This window comes from Pseudopipra pipra, chromosome 1 (assembly GCF_036250125.1).
Source record: "Pseudopipra pipra isolate bDixPip1 chromosome 1, bDixPip1.hap1, whole genome shotgun sequence".
NCBI classification, from domain to species: Eukaryota; Metazoa; Chordata; class Aves; order Passeriformes; family Pipridae; genus Pseudopipra; species Pseudopipra pipra.
Genome location: NC_087549.1, coordinates 3,622,354 through 3,646,075, shown reverse-complemented (window position 1 = coordinate 3,646,075; position 23,722 = coordinate 3,622,354). Strand labels below are relative to the sequence as shown.

At 41.4% G+C, this 23,722-nt stretch overlaps 1 long non-coding RNA gene across 2 annotated transcripts; it reads left to right on the top strand.

The window, feature by feature from the left end:
* Positions 1-9,239: 9,239 nt before the first annotated feature.
* LOC135407891 (uncharacterized) lies at positions 9,240-21,335 on the top strand. 2 transcript variants are annotated; one of them, XR_010427115.1, is made up of 4 exons: positions 9,240-9,536; positions 10,946-11,016; positions 18,354-18,480; positions 19,896-21,335. It is a non-coding gene; the product is annotated as an uncharacterized LOC135407891 (long non-coding RNA). The 2 variants fall into 2 exon arrangements; XR_010427081.1 differs by having other exon boundaries at positions 18,259-18,480.
* Positions 21,336-23,722: the final 2,387 nt, after the last annotated feature.

Below are 23,722 nucleotides of genomic sequence, written 5' to 3'. Positions count from 1 at the left end.
CAGTTCCCACAGACAGACTTACTTGTGTTACAGCTCTATCCAGAGAAAGATTATGGGATCTTCTGCTGCCAGGATCTCCTCGTGCTATTTCCTCACTTGTTTACCTCTTTCTGATGCCCCAACAGTGCCTGGAATAAAATGGTTAATCCACGTGCCTGTGTTTGCATATGCACAGAGATCAGAACCCTCTCCTACCCCAAATAGGTAATTTAGGGATCTTTTTGTTTACATACAGATTTATTGAAAGAAAATAACAAACATGGACAAGAGGTGGGTGCTCAGAAAAATGACCTTTCCACTTCTTCAGCTTTCTTTGCCTCCTCCTGCAGTCCCTGTCTCCAGTGTCCTACCAGCATTACCTCCAGCAGCCCTTTACTGTTATACAAAAATTTGGTCATTTTGAGGCTTCCCTATCCTTTATGAAGTTTTCTTTTGCTTGCTGTGGTACAGCACAATCCCTCATACTCTGCTCCTTAGGGGATCCATTAGTGTCTCATCCCCCTCTGGACCACAAACTGCTAGTGGGATAGAAGATGTCTTCATTTTTCTGCCTATTAACTCTCGAAGGAACTGCAGATAGTGATGGTGGTAAAAAGCCAGGACTTCTGACAGTTCCTGAAGACAAAAATAAATAAAAGCAGCTCATTTAATAAATTGGAGGCATTTACAACAAAATTAAGCAAATGTACAGTACTCCAAAAGGCAGGCACTTTGAATCCCGAAGTTTTGCTGAAAGGCTGCAAAAATGTCTGAGAATTGTGAAAGTGTTTTTGGTTTGTGGATGGCTTCTCAAGTCGCTGCAATTTCCTGATGCTGTAATAATAAAATCCAGAAAGACTGCTCAGCCCAGCTTTTCAGATCAAATTGATTGACAGGAAGACTAATTCCATGGAAACCACAGAATCTTCCCTGCTTTCTTCTTCCTAAGACCCTCATGCATGACTGAGTCTCATTTACATCTGCACAGTTTAGTGTAATTATATCTCTCTAATTTAAGTAGAAGTTTTTTTTCTGACAAAGCTGGTTAGAAAGGTGAGATTGAATGTCTCTGGCAACTGTTCAGGGCTTTAGTCTCTGCACTATAGGAAAATACAAACTTCATTCTCTCAGTTCCTTCACTGTTTCAATCTCCTTCTCTGCACATTCCCGTGGGTGGTAGAAAAGGGATGTAATTCCTATCTGGTGCTGATTTTCACTCTCTGAATTCAGCTTCTCCTCAGACAGGCATTTTATTCAAATCAATATCAGATCTTATGGAAAAAAAAATCAAGAATATTTCTGCCAGCTGTACTGAGTAAGGATAAGAAAGGGAAATTTGGGGTTGAGTAAAGGCGGGTGTTGATTCTTTAGTAAATGCGTGATGAGATGTTTTCAGTGACAAGAGTAATTGAAATGCATGGTGGAACAGACTCATGCACAATGAGATGTCTCTTAGTTTTCCTGTCATCTTGGGAAACAGTGGAGTTCCTGTGGCTGGGTTTGTGAAGTAGGCGCTGACAGAGGTCTATATTTTCCCTAATCTGTATGCTTTGAGTGGTGTATAAATAATTATGAAAGAAGTCAATGAGAGCTTCCCATCTTAGTCTGCAAGCTTCGTGTGCCAACCATGGGAGGGCACACACCAGCACAGTGACAACAGGAAAGATGGGTCAGGAGCAGAACTTGCACATTCCTGCTTTATTCCTGTTCTTCTAAAGGTCATGCAATTTTGGGAGAACTACAGACTCTTCTGAAGTCCTGATTGCCACCAGTCATGCTACAGCCACAGAGGCACAGACTTCACTGATGTTTTCTTTGTGACAAAAGTGGATCACAGGATTATAGTCATTTAGGTTGGAAAAGACCTCTAATATCAAGTTCAACCATTAACTCAGCACTTCCAAGCCCACTACTAAACCATGTCCCCAAGTGCCACGTCCACACACCTTTTGAGCACTTCCAAGGACCAATTCCTACCCTTGGGACTATTTTTCCCAGTGCATTTGTTTTTCCCAGAGGAAAAGGGGCACTGCCACAGGGACTGGGCCTGTCCTCAGCTCATCAGAGATTTGGAGACCCAGCTTTGAAGGCAAACCTGGGTTTGATGACAAGTGAGCAGAGGTCCCAGTTGAGGTGCTCACTGCACTGGGCAGCGGGTTGCCCCCTCCACACAGCAGATCTTTTTCTGTACCTGTTTCTCATTTCCAAGCTTTTCCTGCTGTGCTGAACAGCTCCTGGAAATTATGAATGCTAATGGCATCGTGGCCAAGAGCAAAGCTGCCCAGCAGGAGAGGAGCTCTCGAGCCTTGCATGATGAATTTGCATTGCTGCAGCACCAGGGATCCTCAAGAAGGGATCAGGGCTCTGTTTAGTGAGGGTCTGTATGAAAGAAAAATAGCAGAGTTCTCAGTCTCAGGGATAAGAAACGTGCAACAGTGTCTGAAACCAGGGAGAGAGGAGAAGGTATGAGAGCAAAGGAGGAAAACTGCTACGAGGGGCAAATAAAGACATTTGTTCTGCTTAGCCACGGTCAAATCCTTGTGCAAGTCTACCAAGGCTTCATAAGCACAAAAATTATACACAAATATGATTTCATAAAAATGAAAATATAATTTTAATAATAATAATGAACTGTTGTTTAAGATGGTTTAATTTCTAATAGACTATGTTAAAGGTGAGGTGGGAGGTGTACAGACCACCACTGATGAGAAAGAGGTGCTTGAACACAGTATTTGCATTTAATTTCAGGACCTGATTAACCATCTGAAACTCGTTGCTCATCTGTTTTTGGGTGTGTCTCAGGTCAGGATCTAACCCAGTAAACCTGGACAACCAGATGACCTATAAAGCCCCTTCTTAATTACAGCATAGCTTCTGGAGCAGGGAAGAGACAGCAGAAGAGATGCTGCTTGATGAATAGCAGTATGGGAGGCATAAATTAAAGGAATTCATAATATGAAACATTTTTAAAGTTTAGTACCCTCTGTCTGGTTGTTATTTAAGCCATTCCATGACAAAGGAATTCCTTCATGTGCAGAAAGTAACCTGAAGAACAGTATTTGCATGGTTTAAAAAAAGAAATCAAAGCAAACCTGATCTCTATATCTAGACTGTTACAGGGACAGCAAAGGAAAAATCTCATTTTTCAGCCTGCATGCAACTCCTTTCCCTATGTGAAAGTGACTCTGTGGCACCTAACCCACAAGTTTGAGGGTATGGAAAACAAAGTTTTACGTTTCTCTTTCAAGCAATCAATTCCTTTATTTTTTTTTTCTTCTTGAGTTTCTCTGATTTTTCTGTATTTTTACTTCAAAAATATGAGATTCAAGTCATAGCTACAAGTGGATAAAGTAGTTATATTTATCTAAAAAATAAAATCAGTGTAAAAAGACCACTTTTTTTCTTAATTAAGATTTTTGCCAGGTCATTACATAGATGAAATTCATCTTCTTATCAGAGATTGTCATGTTCCTTTAGGTTAATAGTGTAAAATAACACCTGTCGGACTTTAAGACATTAGACAATTAATTGTCTGTAAAACTTCTGTTTCAAAATTTGAGATGCCTTGTGCTACTAATGAATAGTAGAAGAGTGTTGCACTTTTTTTTTAGTGAAACATCATCTACCTGGTTGGGAATGGCCCAGACTAGCAGAGGACTGTGATACTCCAATGGAATTTAAAGCACACAGCAAGAAATACTTGTGTTTTTTTAGTTTCGAACAATCTTTCTTTCATGCTTGATTTCTCTCCAGAGCACAACAAAAGGACAACCAACAGCTCAGGAGCCCTGTTACAAAATTCTCAAGGGATGTTGGTATGAATTCTGATTTGGTGAATCTCCCATGGTGGGTATTTGAAAGGTGAGCATTGCTCAGGTGTTTATGGCTTCATGTTTTGAGCCAGCCTTACCTCGCCTTCTCTCCCAGTGTCTGCAACGAATCCTGGTACCATTACAGTCACTTGGATAACACTTCCTGAACAGATGCATGAAACACGGGATAATCATAGAATCATGGAATGGTTTGGGTTGGAAGGGACCTTAAGGCTTACTTAGTTCCAACCCCCCTGCCATGGAGAGGGATGTCAGCCACCAGACCGGGTTTCTCCAAGCCCCGTCCAACCCAGTCTTGAACACTTCCAGGGATGCGGCATCCACAGATTCTCTGGGCAACCTGTGCCAGTGCCTCACCACCTTCCCAGGGAAGAAATCACTGCAAATGTAGCAGGAGTGACAGGCAGTATCCACTGACATGTTAATATATTTTGCACTTGATGCCAAGCCTTGATATCCACACTGGAGAACAACCATGGACTTGATGTGTGCTGATCCCAGCACCTCAGATGGATACTGCTGCTGGGCAGGGAGAAGTCACTGTGCACAGGGATGGGAAAACACTCCGTGGCATTTCTGAAATAGCTTCATCCTGCTGGGGGGCTGGAGAAAGCTGGGCTGTCTCAAGCCCTCCCACAAGGCTGAGGAACTGTGCTGTGCTGAAAAAAGCATCAGCAGGGCAGAGGTATGGAAAGGGCTTTAAAGAAAGGACGAATAAAGTTGTTTTGTGAGGGAATTCACATCCAGCTCAGTGCTCTGGACAAATTTAAATGGGATTTATTGCTCAACCAGAGAGCTGTTTGTGAGGTTGGGATCTGTACATACAACACCTGAACTGTGATCTGACTTCTGCAAACGGGTAGTTTCTCCAGGCACTCGTGGCTGACAAACGCATTCTGTGATTGCTGTCCCTGAGGGCAGATCCTGTACCAGGGTTAATGGAACCAAGCTCAGTCTAATTTTTTTCCCAGAATTTTCTGAGCAAACAGTTATCTCTTCTCTGCCTTGAAAATACAAACTCAGCGGTGGACTTGCTGCGGGTTGATCATTTTTAAAGTAGTGCTGTTCTCTCTAGACATGTGTGGGTGTTCTCTTAGACCTCTGTTTTAACAGACTACAATTACCAGTGCCACTGTAAATTTATTTAACACAGAAGTAACACTGACAGTGGCCGAGAGGATGCAGCTGCTAAAGCTCCCTGAAATATCCGAGAGTTGTATAGTGTGTCTCATATTTTCTGTTTTGAAAATGGCTCAGTTCTAATAAGAAGGTGGATATTCCAATATCTTCCATCAGTGAGTACTTGGGCTTCATCTTCTAGCTAGCAGTTTGGTTCCAAAAGAGTCACCTGTGATCTGCATTTCATTGCCTTCCTGCCGAGTGCAATGTCTCTCTATCAATGTCACAAGAAAACTTGTTCAAAGTCAAGTTCGGGTATTGACATTGATGTGGAATTAGTTTGTCAGATATTTACATCACCCCTCTGCAACATGCTTTCCTTTAAACCTGCAGATGTCTGGAGCAATTTTATGTAGTAAAAGCACAATGTTCTCCTGAGTGCAAAGGCCACTTAATGTCAAAGGTGATTTTTCTACCATCTGATCTTCTGATGTGAAAAGTGTGGGTATTAATAAAATTGAAATGAAGTTAGGTTAAGTTATTGCTAATACAGGTTTCTGAAAAAGGACCTGAAGATGGTTCCACTTGTGCTATCATGCAGTCATGAAAACCTCTGCATTGTCCAGAGAAATTGTAGATGCCCCATTCATGGAAGTATCCAGGGTCAGGTTGAATGGGGCCCTGAGCAACCTGGTCTAGGGGAAGGTGTCCCTGCCCATGGCAGGGGGTTTTGAACGAGATGGGCTTTGAGGTCCATTCCAACCCAAACCATTCTATGATTTTCACAAAGCCTACAGATCCACAGTCTCATCCTGTCACAGCTTCCACCTGCTCCTTTTGTGCATATCTTGCCTCAGTTCTGCCAAAGTCTGTGGGTTCTTGGGTGTTTGACCCCGCACCTCTTTTGTCTCTGATCAGTTTTTCCTGTGATCTTGATAAGGTCGAGAACCCAGAGGTGGGATTAATTTCACCTCCCTCAGGTGCTGCCTGCATTGCTCAGTGTTGGGAACATCAGGCTCACCTTGCAGGCACCGCAAAGGAACAGGTATTATCCATCTGACTGACTTTTAACACCTGAATTATACCCTATGATGGGCTATTTTTCCCCATTGACTCTAAAAGCACCTTGATAGCTAGTTCAGGTGTAGACCTTTAGACCTTTTGATGAGATGAACCCAAATGACACAAGCTTTTGACTGACGAATGTAGTCTTATTTGAAAATGTTGTAAATCAACAATTTTTAATCTGCTTTCTCTGAAGGTGCTACTTTTTAAAAAAGAAAGTTTTTGCTCTTTTTCATTTTTGGTTTTGCACTGTTTTCTTTGGCTTTTGTTCCTCCTTTTTCATTTTTTCTTCTGCTTTATATCCCTCTTAAAAGACTTTCCTAACTTTTCCTTCATTATCTATTTAAAGTATGAGAAAGTTCAGGAAAACTTAAGCATAGAATTGCTTTCACATACTAATATTTCATAAGATATTCAAGAAAGAATTTTTAAAGTTTTTAGACAAAAGTTGATTTTACATTTTCAACAAAACCCTAACTTTTAATGAACTAAAGAGTGATGAACTCTAATTATAACAGTGAACTGTAATTATACCATTTCATATTTTCATCAATACTCAGGCTGACTGCAAATGTTGGCACAATGAGGTCTCTTTTACTGACACATCCAGAAATAGTTTTATCTATAAAATTCTGATGACATTGACTAAAGAACAAGTTGTTCAATACTTGGAAGAGTCTTTTACTTAAATGTTACTCTTTTCTTTTCTTTGACTGTAGAAAGGCCATATAGATAGATGAATGAATGAAAATAACAAGAGACAATGTAGAGATCTGGAGAATAAGTGGTATTCAGGGTTTGGAATTAATCCAAAACATCTATTGTGCTGTTATTATCTCAATGGCAATATCTCTGATCTGCTTATGATGAAGGGAGATGACAAGAAAAATGGAGAGGGACTTTTTACAAGAGCATAGAGTGACAGGACAAGGGGGAATGGCTTCAAACTGATGGAGAGTAGGTTTATATTGGATATTAGGAAAAAAATTCGTTACTGTGAGGGTGGTGGAGCACTGGAACAGGTTGCCTCAAGAAGTTGTGGACGCCCCACCCCTGGGACTGTTGAAGGCCAGGCTGGATGGGGCTTTGAGCAACCTGGTTTAGTGGAAGATGTCCCTGCCCATGGCAGGGGGGTTGGGACTGGATGATCTTTAAGGTCCTTTCCAATCCAAACCATTTTGTGATTCTGTGATTCTATAATTTGTTGTGTAAGTGTTAATATACACAATCTGAACAATTTAGCAAACCTGAAAAACAACCCCAAGTGCTGTTTCAGGCATCATGGGGTGATAACACAGGGGGGATGGTGTGAAGATGTGTGGTCAATGCAGCCCTGCTGGGGCACCACCAGGAACAGCACGTGCAGTGCTGACATCCCAGTGCTGGAAAGATGCTGCTGGAGTTTAATAAGGTGAAACACAAACAGTCAAGGAAGTTGGATTTCTCTGATTCCGGAGAGAAGTGGAGGACAGCCAGAGCAGCTAATTGGGTGTTCAGCCATTGACTGGGTGTGCATGTTTTCTTTTTGAATGTAAATTCCTTCTGGGCATAAATCCTTAGCAGGAGAAGAATTAATGGAGATACCGGGTGGTTTGTATCTAGACTGTAAAAACTTTGAACCTGGTGCTGTCTTTTTCAATTTTTTTGTGTGCAACATCTAGGATAGGGGGATCACTACTAAGCTGCAATTATTACTGTTAATGAAACAGAATATAAAATTTATCCATTTCTCTCTAAGACCTGCAGAGAAATTTTGATTCAATAGCACACAGTGAATATTAAATTGCATCCTTTCAATAAAAGAGTAGCTAAACTCTTAAAGGTGTCTATGTGTAAACCTAAAAAAAATTTGAGCTCATTGAGTTGTGCCAAAGTTTCTGCTTGGTAAATATGCAAATCACAAAGCACTGCACCAGTCTATTAAAACATGATCTATTAACTGAAAACTTACTGCTGGTTACTATGAAAATGGGACTTAGCTTATGCTAACTTTTTAATGGTGAGTTTGCACATTTTTGGGGGAATATCTGAAATGGGAGTGGGTGGGAAGATTCTGTAATCAGCACCTTATCTTTAACTTCTCATCCAATTTCCATTTTGAAAGTCTTTAATGGAGAAGCAAGGCATGTTTAATTGATTGCCATTAAAATCTTCAAAGGAATAAGCAAGATGAAAGTTGTTTCTAATTACTGCATTATGATGTAAGCTTAACGATACGACACTTCTCCAAATTGATTTTATTAGAATTTAAGATGAGGAATTAATTGAGTTGCTGTATTGATCCATTTTATTTTTCCACCATTTAACATGTCCAGTGGAAAAAAAAAGCTATTGAGCTGTGGAATAGTAATGAGGGCTTAAGAAAGAAAGTCGAAGTGAAGATGGATAGGCCAATAAAAATAACTTATAAAAACCAAACTGTGATGGCGGAATACAGTGGCAGAGACTAATTTGTCTCTAGGTTAATTAGAGCAAATTAAGGTTAATTCTTTTGTTATTTAACTTTTATTTCTTTGTCTCGCTTCATGTTACCTGTTTTTATCTGAATAACTGGTTTCCTGGCAAAGCAATACTCTGAAAATCTCCATCCAATTCTGCTGCATTTGTCTTTGAAAATCTCACTTAGAATTACCCAAAAACCTAAAAACCACTTCCAGGCATATCCTTGATTTTTCCTAAAAGTATTCCTAAGGGTATATAAGATTGATTTCTTTCACTAATTCTCTTAGAACATGATTCCTGCTTTTTTTCCTTGGATGTCAGTGCAAGACAGGTGCTGTTAAAGCACGAAACACATGCTCCATGCTCTCTTATACATGATCTCCTCAGATATGGGCACTGAAGATCCTGCTTGGGTTCATCTTAATCCGCTTTTTCTCAACTAAACTCTGAGTTCCAGGCATGAACATGCTTGTATTGTACAACAGCTGTACAACTACTGCTGCTTATGGCTTTAAGCTGAGGGAGGGCAGGTTTAGATTAGATATTAGGAAGAAATTCTTTGCTGTGATGGTGGTAAAGCACTGGAACATGTTGCCCAGAGAAGTTGTGGCTGCCCCATCCCTGGAAGTGTTCAAGGCCAGGTTGGATGGGGCTTTGAGCAACCTGGTCTAATGCCCTTGGCAGTGGGATTGGAATTGTATGATGATTAAATTCCCTTCCAATCAAAGCCATTCTATGATTCTAACTACCCATGGAGACATCAACTCCAAGAGTGTGATTTAATGGAACACATCTAGTCCATCAAAAAGGTGGGTGAGTGATGCCCATCAGATCTGCTGTGGTGAAAGGAAATTTGATCTTACAAATAGAACCCACTGAATTATTTTACACTGATAGTTCTCTGTGTCATGCCGGGGTAGCTGTTCATAACATCACAGAATCATGGAATGGCTGAGATGGGAATGGACCTCTGGAGTTCAACTAGTACAACCCCCTCAAGCAAGTCCAGTGAAAGCAAACTGCAAAGGACTGTGTCTATTTGGGTTTCAATTATCTGGATGGCTGAAGACTCCACAACCTCTCAGGGAATCCTGTAAGGTCAGTAGGGAAAAAAAACATCTTGTCTTAGAGCTAAAGGCATGGTTTCACCGAATCCTTCTTCATAAATTCTGCAAACAGCATTTCCTCTAATTTCTTTCTTGACTACAACTTTCAAAATTTGAGTGAAATATATTCTGAGGGTTCATTGCTGTTCATAGCTGAAATTTGAGAACTGCTGTTTTGGCTTTGCTGCTTGTGTTGGGTAAATTATGTGTTATATTTGAGATTTGAGAGTTCATAGTGATGCTTTCTCTATCTTTCCTATTAATTATGCAAACTGGAATGTTCTGTGTATACAAAAAGATTGTAATATAATTAAATACATGATTTATAATTGCATTTTAAGCTCTGATGCAATTTAGGAGAGGCTGTGTCTATTTGAGCCTTGAAGCTGTAAATTCATGTCTGGGCTCTGCTAATACATAAAGCTGTAGCACAATTTAGAAGGAAATGAGAATGGACATACTGGAGGTGTTAATTATAACCATGCCTGGTTTATCCTTGGCATTATAACTCTTCATCAACAGCGCTGTCTTTCCCTGGAAGACAGAAATCCCCAAATTGGTGATGTTCTCATTCCCTGTGCAGAGAGATGAAAAAATGTAATGAAAGTGTATTTTAGTGGTAACTTCAACCAAAAAAACCCCAACAATTATCATCTGGAAATAATGCTCTTCTCTTCCGTTGGAAAGACTCTGGCTAAGGGAGAATGATGCCAGCTTTCCAGCCAAGTGGACCTCTAGAAGGTTTTTTTAGATTAACTCTAAGAGATAATTTGTCTCTCTAAATAATTTACACATGATGTAGAGGCAGTTTATTTGCAGATACTTACCGAAGCTCAATTGAAGTAGCTCCTTTGTCAATACCAGTAATAGCCTGTTATTCTAAATAACCAGGTCATGGCATCTCACACATTTACTAAGAACTGACATTAGCATTAATTGGCAAAGTGATTGCAGAAATATAGTGTTGCATTCAGGAGGAACTTTAATGAGCTCTTAGAGGATCAAAGACTCTTTTGGAAGTTCAAAAATTTCCCATTTCTGAAGTTCAAACAGGCAACTGCAGCTACTGGCATTTAGAACATTGTACTACAGGTGAAAGGAATGTGTTCAATAACAGTCCAGCAAGGGAAATAAAAGTAAGGAGCAAATATCTCAAAATCTGTCTTCATTTCTTCTTTTATAAATTAATGTTTCAGTTCAGGCTCCAGGTGTAATGCCAAATAATCATGCTGAGCTTTAAATGAAATGTTAATTACAGAAATCCACAGTGAAGAAACAGACCTAAGATGCATCCAGAAAACACCCATTAAATAAAGAGCGATGGCTTGATAGGGTAACTAGGTAAACTTAAGAATTTCCTCAGTGGTAAATATCAAAATCCTTTCTGTTTATATGTTGCAGAAATATGGTCTGGCTCCCAAATGGGCAAGTACCCACCAAAGAAGCACAGAACAGCTGCTGCATGAACACAGGTATTACTTGATTGCTTAAAATTAAAAGTAAAAATAAGAGATCTGAGTCTTTATAAACATGAAATGCAGTTATATCACATTTACTCACCCTCTGGCTGAGGAAGGAAATGTGATGGAGCACAAGAGGGCTTGATTATCTAATTTGCAGTGCCAATGAGAAAGACTCCAGCAGAAAAGTCTGAAAGGTTGGCAGAAAACTTTGTCTAGATTATATTTTGTCCTTAAGCTCTTTGTAGTGGAGTAGTGACACCATGAAATTGTTAAGTCCCTTACACTGCCACACATGTGTACAGACACACACACACAAACATGTATTTGTGTGAGTTTCTTCTAGAAAATCTCCAGAGGCCAAGGAGGGAACTATTTCTCTTCCAAAGTGTAACTTTGCTTTCATGTCTTGTATAGTCAAAAGGTGGACATACAACAGTATTTTATGAGTTCTAGAACAAATTGCTTCAATTTATTTCCTCCCCGAGCATTTGACCAAAGAATAGTGCTAAGTGTGAGCTAATGAATTCACCGGGGAACAAGAACAAAGTAAATACATTTAGTGAAGGATCAATTAGGGCCTGCAGTCTCTTTCTCTGTGCCCATTTTCCTCTCTTTCTGAATGGTTTGTGGATTTTATCTCTCTGCAGAGCAAATAAGGTTGTATCACTGCTCCTGAAACTGATATGTGCTTGGCTAGTGAAGTGGAGCAATGGGATTATGCACTGTAGTGTTTATCACTCTTGCAAAATTTTCCCAGATCTGTTGGCACAGATCACATATCTGAGCAAGCCCATGTATTAACCTATGTCCACTTCACTTAATTCTTCCCATAATTAACTGTCATGTGCCTGTCAAAACAGGTGGGAAAGCCACTGTGTATTTAAGTGAGTGAGGTTTGAGTGGTGCCATATGTCAGAGGTAAGATTCCCCCCACCTAATTTCAGCTTTTAAACACGAGGTGAAATCTAACTGTGTAGGTTCCCTCAATAGTGAGTGAAAAGGGATAGGAGAATCTCCAGAGAATGATCCATTGCATCATAAAATAGGAATCCAAGAACTGCTTTTTTTTCTGTGATTTTTTTTGTCACCACTGGCTGCTGAATGAGCCTGATCAACTGATTGTAAGAGATGCCCAAGTTTTGGTTTGGTAAGTTGAAATGAATCCTTCTTCAAGTCATGGTGACATGGGCAGGGTAGAGCACTGCAACTAATTTCTTGTAATGTCGTGCGACTCACATGTATTACAGATGTTGGTCAGCAGTGGCTGAACATGAGACAGTGTGTGCCCAAGTGGCCAAGGAGGCCAGTGGCATCCTGGCCTGTACCAGCAATAGTGTGGCCAGCAGGACCAGGGCGGTGATTGTCCCTCTGTGCTGGGCACTGGTGAGGTCACATCTCAAATCCTGGATTCGATTTTGGGCCCCTGATGACAAGAAAGACATTGAGGGGCTGGAGCGTATCCAGAGCAGGACAATGGAGCTGGGGAAGGGTCTGGAGCACAGATCTGATGAGGAGCACCTGAGGGAGCTGGAGGGGCTCAGCCTGGAGGAAAGGAGGCTCGGGGAGGGACCTTATTTCTCTCTACAACTAACTAAAGGAGGCTGTAGCCAGGTGGGGGTCAGTCTCTTTTCCCAGGTAACAAGCGACAGGATGGCCTCATCCTGTCAGGGGACTGTGAAACCTCCCCTGGGAGGTTTCAGTTGGATATTAGGAAAAATTCCTTCACTGATAGGGTGGTCAAACATTGGAACAGGCTGTCCAAGGAAGTGGTGGGATCACTGACCCTGAAAGTGTTCAAAGGACATGTGGATATGGCACTTGGGGATGTGGTTTAATGGTGGACCTGGCATTGTGGGATTAGCAGTTGGACTCGATGATCTCAGAAGTCTTTTCCAGCCTTTATGATTTAATGATTCTATGAAACAGCTTTTTGCATTATCTAAAATCTCTCCTTCCTGGCTCGTTGCAGTTCATGTTTAGTCCTTGATATCAATGTCTTTGCCATGGGAAAAAGTGCCCAAGTAACTTCTAAATATTTTCGACGACCTCTTTCTGTCAACACCTCTCTAGAGAAAGCAGGAAGCATTGAGAATTCAGCACCAGAACACCATGATAACAATTCTGCCTTTTCTTCAGGATGCTTAATATTGCCATTATCTCATGTATACACATATTTAAATGTTACATGCTTCCTTTTAGGAATTGACTGCTAGTGGTTTAAAGTACCCATAAAACTGCTGGAAAGTGGCAGTGCCAATTAATCTGTTGACAGATTTGTGTTTTAAATATTAGCACAACATGAAGCAAATGTTGGCTGGTGCACTGAGATCCCTTCAGAGTGCCTTCCTCCAAAGTGCTGAGCATTTCCAGGCACTGAAAATGTCCTGGACACTGCAGGATGGGAAGGTTATCATAAATTTTCGATCCCTTTTCCCCCACAGCTCCTAAATACACCATAAATATCATCTACCCCTGTGAAAAAGAAAAGATTTATAAAAGCCTTATGCAGATTTTAAACCCCTTGCAGCAATAACTGATCACTTGATGAGTTTGTAGAGGGTATAGCAGGGAAGGATTTTGCCTTTGACTACTTCACCTTGGCAGTGGAATAAATGAAAGAGGGATGCTGAATTTATCAGTCTGCTCAGCTGGTGATGTGGGAAACCTTGAAAAAGCCTCTGGAGAGGAGGGAAATTTTGATGCAGGATCAAGATAAGCTTGTGTCATGTAAGCCATGAGTGCTGTGCCATGGTAATTTTGGCTTCCTTGGTGCTCATGGGTGTAGTGAGTTAGAAACAGGAGGCTGGTGGAAACCAGGTCTAGCTCAGTCTTGTCCATAGAAAAAAGGCACAATATGAACACTGATTTCTTTGCTTTTGATTTCTCTGGCCAAACACATGTAGCTTAGGGAAGACCTGCAGCACACAGTGACTCACAGACCGTGTGAACTTCAGCATCAAATTGAGAGAGCAGCAACGTGACAGTAAAGATGCCTCCTGCTCCGCAATTTCGGTCTGCTACTTTTCCCATTTCCTTTTCCCATCAAGCATATTCGTGGTTCTAAACAGTTTCTTGTCATTTCTTCCTTTTACCTCATTTATTCCAATGAGTTTCATATCTCAGAACCCATCCATCACACTTCAGTTCAGTCTTATACTGCAGCTGGAAGCTTCCCAATTTAATTTCTATTATTTTAGCGTATTACATAATAGTCTGAATGTAATTTGTTGACTCTTTTGAGCTGCACATATTTTTTTTATTTAATGAAGGTTGTGATAAAGACTTCTTTAAAGATTTTAGAGTATCCTTACTGTGACCTTACTGCCCATCAATTATAATAATAAAACATATTGACTTTTCCTTTGCTACAGGTTCACTCCTAAATACTGGCCATTCATTTTGATTGCACATTGCAGTTCTTTCTTTACAGCTTTAACAGAATAAGGAACAAAAAAGGATAATTTATTTTTTTAATGCTAATTGAGGACAATGACTCGGGAAAGTCAGATTGACAGCAAGATGTCTGCTCTGGATTTTGAATTTTTCACAATTTATAAGGGTTTTTCACAGGGGCTGTGAGCTCTCCCTTTCTGGAATATTGTTTGCAGTAATCAACATGCACAAAAGTTCAGTATTGCTCCACAGTTCATTTCTCATACCTTCTCCTCTTTCATTTTTATAGTTGAGCTGCAACAAAACTTACCCATTTTATTTCAGTAGAAGACACAGTAGAGCCATTGCTGAAAAGGAAGAGGTGACTACAGCTTGAAATGCCTTCAGTGTCAGATCTCTCATGTCACAGCCAGATGAGAGCATTTAGGTCTCTTGGATCCCACTGTACAGACATTCTTCTTCTTCTTCTAAAAATTCCATTTGTTTTGCTTCCTTTAAAAATAAATCATTGGATCTGGTTTTTGATTTGAGATTAAACGAAAAGGGAGTAGATATCCAGAGAGAAAAGGCTCTCTAAAACAAGAAAATGTATAGGTTTCTGTGGAATAAAAGCCAATTTATCTCAAAAAAAATCCCATAATAAGATATTGATTACAGTTTTTATTATGAGATTGCTATTGAGTCAGGGACAGCTTCAGTAAATAATACCAAAGATCAAAAAAATTCAAGATTTGGTTTCACAGTAAAGGGTGATAATTACAGTCTGAAGTATTTTAAACAGAGAAATACAAATCATGGGGGTGACATTTTCTTTTCTGGGCAGACAAGATTTAGATATTAAAAAAAAATAGGTGACAAAAAACCTCACATAATTTTCTTATTTTTAAATTATTTTTTTTAATATGCTTATCTATATTTATTACTTTACTTTTTCACTCGGTCCTGCTGTGCTCTTATTTTCTGCACAGAGAGGTGTTATGACAGTGACAAGCTGTGCTCAAACACACTGTTGAGTTTTTGTTGTGAAGGTGGGGATTCGTGGTGCTTCTGATTATTCCTGATGCCTCTGATTATTTTGATTCATGTCCTTTCAGTTTGTAGGGGAGCATGCAAACCTAAGAAAAGGGCAAGGTGAAAAATGGCACAAAGGGTTGAAGTGCAATAGGGAGAGGGAAGACACAGGCAGCGTTCACTGGAGATCAGGCTTAGCACATCCAGGATGCTTCTACTTTGCTAACACAGTGCAGAGGCAATTTGCAGGCTGCTGCAGCTCTGGGTTTACCAGATAAGCATGTGCTATCTGCATGCTGAATGCAGCACCTTAACAAGAGGGGAACCAACCAGCAAATGCAGAATAATAATTCCTAAAGGTGGATGCTGTGTTTTAAAGGGTGCTGTGGTCTTTGGGCTGCTGGTCATGACACACAACTGTCTGTTGCTGCTTAAGCATCAATACATCACATTTCTGTTCACCTGAGTAATGAATATGCAGATGGCAGGTGTACTACTGAGCTGGCTTTATGACTCTGGAAAGGAGCAGAAGCAAACAACAGGAGGAGAGAAGCAACAGTAGCTGCATACACAAAAAATCCCTGTAGTCCTCACCACTGATGTGGAGGATCCAGCTGCCTACACTGTCATCCCCTTGGGGTGAAGACAGTTCTTCATAGAATCACAGAATGGTTTGGGTTGGAAGGGACCTTCAAGATTATCTCATTCCATCCCCCTGCCATGGGCAGGGACACCTTCCACTAGACCGGGTTGCTCCAAGCCCGGTCCAGCCTGGCCTTGGACACTTCCAGGGATGAGACAGCCACAGCTTCTCTGGGCAACCTGTGCCAGGGCTTCACCAACCTCCCAGGGAAGAATCCAACCTAAACTTACTCTCCTTCAGTGTGAGGCCATTCCCCCTTGTCCTGTCACTACATGTTCTTTTAAATAGTCTCTGTTTTCCTCTGAAACAAAGCTCTGGAGGTCAGTCTAAATCTGCTCTTGGATTTGAGAGTCCTGCTGTTCATGCGCTGAGCTGAGGATTTCCCTAATCTTTTGACCATTGGTGGCCAAGTGCAGAACTTACAAAATTTGTTAACAAGCACTGAAGTTCTTGTTATACCCTCACTAAGCTGTTTTTTTGTACATTTAACAAAGTTCTTTTTCACTTCTCTCTTTTCCTGTGCCACCAGTACAGAATTCTCACTACTTGAAGGGAGAACTTGGCCAGCAATTTCTTGTACCTTCTGTGGAAAAAAAGTGTTATATAGTAATAGCTTCATCCAGAAGGATGAAGCCCCTTAATAGACAGGGGTATTGTGCCAGAGAAGGAACAGAAAAATCAGGGGAAGTACTATTTTGGTGCTTCCAATTTTTTTAAAATTAATTTTCCAAGCCACTGCTCTCGAGCAGAGCCCTCTTTCATCAAGAATGTCTTGATTTCCCCTTCTTCTGCAGAGACTCTAAGAGCAGCCACATGAGTGTTACAGTGAAATATGGCTTTGAAGTATTGTTTTCTCAGCATAGAAATCCACTATAGTTTCTTTCCATATGTATTTTTGATGTTTTTGTAGTGCCAAGAGCAGTTAGCAAATATGAGGCAAGGATAATGAACCGTATCTTTTGCAAACAGGGAGTTGTGGTCTGGGCTTTGGCTTTTGCCAACTCAATGGACCTCAACATGCTTTTCACAGTCACTCCTGATAGTGGTGCCCCACAACTGTACAATATGGCTGGAAACCATTGCCACTGGGAGAAAACAAGCTCTTTAGAACAGAAAGTTTTGGATTAATTAGAATTAAAATCTATAATAAGTCAAACCACTAAAACAGGTGAATCTTTCTCCAGAGCAAACACCTGAAAAAGCAGTGTGATACTACTTGTAGCTAATCATCAAACAATGGCAAATACAGATGGTAATTTCCCTCCAGGAAAACAGAACAGACGGTGCAAATAGACTTTTAGAGCCAAAGCTACAGATAAATGTCAAGCAGGAAGCAATTGGTTTAAGAGCAGAACTTAGTTAATGTTAGGTCCTGAGAGCATGAAGAAAAAGGCATAATTTTCAGACTCATTTTATGTTTTAGGCTCATTTTACCTGCAAGGTTTTGGGAGGTTTGCCTTTACAGGATTTGCAATGTGGGTTCCTTCTTCTGGGCTGGTGAAAGGAGGGTTTGCTGCCTTTACCTGGCCCAGTAATGCTGCCTTTACCTGGCCCAGTAAGGTTGTGGTATCTGCACAGCTGCCCATTATTTTGATTTTTAGAATCTAAGACTAGGCCTGCAGAATTTTTAGAGGGATACAACTTAACTCCTACGGGACTTGAGCAAGGGTCGATGTCATGACCTGGATAAAAAGATGTTGTGACCTGGATAAAAATTATTGATTTAATTTTCAAGCTTGAAGGACAGTAAAATCTGTGTTAAGCAACAGTTCTGATGAACTTTTTCTGGCTTTTTCTATTTGTCCAGATGCATCAGCTGCCCTAGAAATGGAATAAATGTAGCAGCCCAGACACTGAGGGCTGAAGGGATAGACTCTCTTCCTAGACACCATCTTTACCCTTTAGAGTAACAGAGAAGCTACATCCCCCTGCAGTGTTTGGCATAGTTTGAACATGGCAGAAAACATCTAGATCCTGATTTTGACTGACAGAACACCACACTACAGACGTCAAGACACCCCATCTCATTCTGCTGAGCTCTGAGCTGGCCAGACACGAGCAGCCTGTGTTCATAAAGTTGTTGACATGTCCTATCGGATGTATTGTAGTGATAATGAAAATGCACAGTTTTTGGATGTGTCCAGCCTTCCTTCTGGTCACCTCCCCATGCAGGCACAATGTCCTGTCTGCCCCTTCCATTGCAGACACACCTACTGATTGCTAATGAATGGGGTATCCACTGAATGGCTTTCAAGGATCACCTCCTCTAAGGTCAGGAATTGTCCATCCTCACATTCAGGAAGGCAAGAAACGTGGCAGAAGGGCTGCACCCAGGGAGGAGGAACAACCCCATACACCAGCACGAGCTGGGGGCTGGCTGGAAAGCAGTTTGCAGAGAAAGACCTGGGGGTGCTGGTGGACAACAGGTGAGCCATCAATGTGTCCTGGCCACAAAGAGGACCAACATCTTATTAGGGTGTGTAAACACCCAGTGTGGGGGAGTAAAGGAGATATAGTCAGAATCTCCTCAGAGGTGTCCAGTGACCAAAGCGAAATGCCCGTGGACACAAAGTGAAATACAGGAAATTCCTGTATTTCCTTATAAATATAAGGAAAAACCTTATTCACAGGGAAGGTGCAAACACTGATGCTTGTTACCCAGAGAGTTTTGGAGTCTTTTTCCATATGACATTCAAATGCAATGTCAGGCCCTGGTCCTGAGCACCCTCCTCTGACACTACTTGGAGCAGGTGGTTGGATTAGAGTCTCCAGAGGGCCCTGCCAGCCTCAGCAGCCCTGTCACACAGTGCAGTCATTCATCTTCCAACTTCCACTCCTCCTCCATCTTTCTAATGAGGACATTAATCCCTCATTTCTTAGAGGGATATGATGATGGGGAAATTACAGGCTTCTCTGAAGGCTGGATGTGTGTAAGGATAATGAATGTGAGTGTGACTTTCCTGTACTTCTGAGCACATCAGCAACACTCAGTGGGCTTGTTTGTGCTGTCACTTTTGTGGGTATAATAACACTGGACTCACTGTGTCAAAGCCAGCTGATCTGTACCACTGTTAGATAAGGCACAGTGATATTTGTTAAATTCTTTCTGCTTTCATCTTGCTGCAGCCTGGAAAGTCTCAGCTTCATCAGCAGATTTGTTGGAACCCACCTTAACAGCAACCTCATTTAATGCTTGATATGGTGTTCAAGAAGCCTTATAAGCGTGGGATTGTTTGTTTATAAATGTCCTTTGATAGCAAAGATTTAGTTTACTGAGCACTGAACAGCAACAAGAACACCATAAAGATGGTGGTCATCTTAATACTGTATATTGGCTCATCAGGATTAATGTATTATGACAAATACAATTAATGGGTATTAGACTGTCGTGATTTGAAGTGATTGTCTTCATTATTGAGCTGAGTGAAATCTTTGCACATGATAGAAGGTGCTTGGCAATAAATATACCACCTCTGATTAAGTCAACTGCTATGCTCTTGAGAGTGATCCTGCATGGGCAGGAGATGAAGTAGGTGGTTCTTCCAGTTTTGGGAACATGAGTTCTCTGCTTGCATTTGTTTTCTCACTTTTAGCAGTCCTAGACATAAATGTTATAACATGCTCGAAGTGTTCAAAAAACATGTAGATTGGTGGACCTGGCAGTGCTGGGTTAATGGTTGGACTGGATGATCTTGGAGGTCTTTTCCAACCTTTATGATTCTGTGCCATCTGTTTTGGTTCATTTGTTTTTATTTGCCTGTCTCTGGAGGAAGGAAAAACTGTGTTTATTCAGCAATATCCAGATATCTCATGTTATTTTTCCTCTCTCCCTTCTTGCAAGTTGGATGGAAGACACAGCAGTGCAAAGGCTGAAAGATCCTGACCTGATTGCTGGAATTTATACCAGCAATGAATTCACACAGGGAGCGGCCAGAAGGAATGACTGAAATGGCTTGATTTGATTTCCCATGGAAGACAAAACAGGGTTTTTCCTGAAATTCATTATAATTTGAACAGTACCTTAAAATTTAAGGAAATCCCTTCCCCCCTGCTCAGTAATGGGGAACTCATTGCAAGTTTAGTAAATTTTGGTGCTTCACTACTCTTGCAATTAAAGTCTCAACTTCATTTCCCTCTGCACTTGCCAATGTTAACCTCTTAACTATTTGATAGATGCTTTTCCAACATATAGGAAACCAAATGATCCTTTGGGTACCTGGTACAAGCATTTTTAAATTCTTACTCAGTGTTCTGCTAAACTGAAAGCCCTTGTTATACAATATCTTTTCCCCTCATAGAAATTTATAATCTCATTATAGACTCTTAAACTTCCTTTTTGCTGAACTAAAGAGATTGAGCTCTTTCTGTTTTTCCTGCAAAGGTTCATTTTGTGTCATTATTTCATACTGTGAACTTTGTATGATTTGCAATGCTCTTTCTTGCACTAGGGCCATTGGAACTAAACGAAAGGAAAATAATCTTAACATACCACCCTAATATATTCTGATTTGCACAGTCAACGTTCTTATTAGCCTTTACAGCTGCAGCATGGATAAATATATTGCAGAGAATTGAAAGTTAGACTAAACACCACTTTTTCCACAGGAAGTTAATGACTTCAGTGCACTACATGTGGAATAAGAAAACATCCTGGAAAAAAGTGGCAGCATCTTCTGGCTCACCAGTTATGAATTATGGAGAAGGTCTTCAAACAATCTTAGTAGAAGTCAATGCTGCAGGTCAAAATTATGCTGGCTGAAGAAATGTTACCTTTGTTTTATGTTTACATAGGGAAAAATAGTATAAATAGGCTTCTATTTTGTTTGTGTCCTGATGGGTCAGGACAGAAATAGGGATGGGAAGAGATGCTTGCTCCTTTTAACTGGAAGTTTCACCACACAGTTTATCTCTCAGCGCATATCTTTGTAGCAGGTTTATAGAGCTTGGGCTGGCTGGACAGGTCAGGCTGGCTCTTGGGGGTCCTTCCATGTGTTTCAGTGTCATTTAGGACATGAGGTCTGTCTGGAAAATATTAAAGGCTCTCAGTCAACATAAACTGCAGTGAAATCATGGGTGGGCTCATGAGGTTGCTCCTATCATTACTTTCATGTTGCAGATGACTCTGTTTTCCAGAATTTCCAGACAATTTGTATAGATAACAATAAGATTTATTTCTGACTCCCTGATAAGCTGCAAGTTGTACCAGTGCAGAATTGTTTGACATGTTCCATTCTGCTACAGTTCAATGTTTACTGAAAAGCCACATTATTGCTACATGTGCCATTGGAAAGGCTAAGGAGTATAAGGGAGAGTGAAAGGGAAATTGACTGGTGGAGTCACACCCTTTCGATTCCTAAAGAAGCCCAGCAGGAGGTGGTGAAGCCCAGCCCCCCCTGCCATCAGGCAGACAGAATGGACAATATGGATGGAGAGGAATGGAAACAGGTGCCTGCTCGTAGAGGCAAAAACACCCCCTCTCGACCCCTTTCACCTGCCAGGGTGCCCTTAAAAAACAGGTATATGGCCCTGGTTTCAGAAAGTCTGATGGAGGACAGTCAGGAGGAAGATCTGTCTACAAGGTCTTCTGGTTACACCCGGTCTACTGGATCTGTTACAACTACAGGTAAAAGGAAAAAGAGAAGGGTTATTGTAGTTGGTGACTCCATTTTGAGGGGAACTGAGGGCCCTGTATGTCGGCCAGACCCATCCCACAGGGAAGTTTGCTGTCTTCCTGGGGCCAGGGTGAGGGATATTACAAAAACACTTCCTAAGCTTATTCAACCCTCAGACTATTACCCGCTGTTGGTTGTCCAGGTTGGAAGTGATGACATCAATAATAGGAGTACCAGGGTAATTAAAAAAGATTTTAAGGCTCTGACCCGATCACTTCATGGGACAGGAGCACAGGTAGTAATTGGCTCAGTTCCTGTGCTAGCTGGGATGAATGAAGAGATAAATGAGGAGAGGTTTAGGAAAGCACAGCTTACCAATAGGTGGCTTAGAGGATGGTGCTATCGTCAAAATTTTGGGTTTTTTGATCATGGGGCAAATTCCATGTTGCCTAGTCTCGTCAAACCAGATGGGCTTCATCTATCTGGGAAGGGTAAAAGAACTGTAGCCCGTAAGTTGGCAGGGTTAGTTAGGAGGGCTTTAAACTAGGTCTGAAGGGGGAAGGGGCGGCAACTGGGCTCTCCAGAAAAAAGCCTAAGGGTGTAGAGCCTGAGTTGAGAATAAAATCAATGGCCCAGCTGAAGTGCATGTACACCAATGCACGCAGTATGGGAAACAAACAAGAGGAGCTGGAAGCCATAGTGCAGCAGCAAAACTATGACATAGTTGCTGTCACAGAAACGTGGTGGGATGACGCACACGACTGGAGCTGCTATGGGGGGCTACAAGCTCTTCAGAAAGGACAGGCAGGGAAGGAGAGGTGGAGGGGTGGCTTTATATGTTAGAGAGTCTCTTGACTCTGTTGAAGTTGAGGTCAGCAGTGACAAGGTTGAGTGCCTGTGGACCAGAATCAGGGGGAAGGCCAACAAGGCTGACATCCTTGTGGGTGTCTGTTACAGACCGCCCAACCAGGATGATGAAGGAGATGAATTATTCTACAAGCAGCTGGCAGATGTCTCAAAATCTCCAGCCCTTGTGCTTGTGGGTGACTTTAACCTGCCGGATATCTGCTGGGAGCTTCATACTGCAGAGAAGAGGCAGTCAAGGAGGTTCCTGGAGTGTATAGAGGATAATTTCCTTCATCAACTGGTAAATGAGCCTACCAGGGGTAAGGCCCCACTAGACCTGCTGTTTACAAACAGAGAGGGGCTGGTGGATGATGTAGTGGTTGGAGGCCGCCTGGGGCATAGTGACCACGAAATAATTGAATTTTCAATCCTCAGGCATGTAAGGAGAGCCATCATTAAAACCTCTACTCTGGACTTCCAGAGGGCAGATTTTGGCCTATTCAAAAAACTAATTCAAGGCATACCCTGGGAAACAACCCTTAAAGGCAAGGGGGTCCAGGAGGGATGGACATGCTTCAAGCAGGCAATTTTGAGCGCACAGGAACAGGCTATACCAGTGTGCCGAAAGGCCAGCCGGAGGGGAAGACGGCCGGCTTGGTTAAATAGGGAGGTTCTAAAAGAAATCAGGGATAAAAAGAAAGTTTACAGACTGTGGAAAAAAGGGCTGGTTACTTATGAAGAATTTACGAAGAGAGCTAGGTCATGCAGGAAAAAAATTAGGGAAAGAAAAGTGGAATTTGAAGTTAATTTGGCTAATTCAGTTAGGAATAACAAAAAGTCCTTTTATAAATACATTAATAGCAAAAGGAGAGGCAAGGAAAACCTCAGTTCTCTGTTGGACTTTGAGGGAAATATAGTTAACAAAGATGAGGAGAAGGCTGAGGTACTTAACACCTACTTTGCCTCAGTTTTTAGCAGTAAGACAGGTGGCCCTCAGGACAACTGGCCTCTAGAGCAGATAGACAGAGACAGAGACCTGAATAGCCCTCCTGTATTCCAGGAGGATGTAGTTAGCGACTTACTGAGCCAGTTGGATCCTAACAAGTCTATGGGACCAGACGGGATCCATCCCAGGGTGACGAGGGAGCTGGCAGAAGAGCTTGCCAAACCGCTCTCCATCATCTTCCAACAGTCCTGGCTCTCTGGGAAG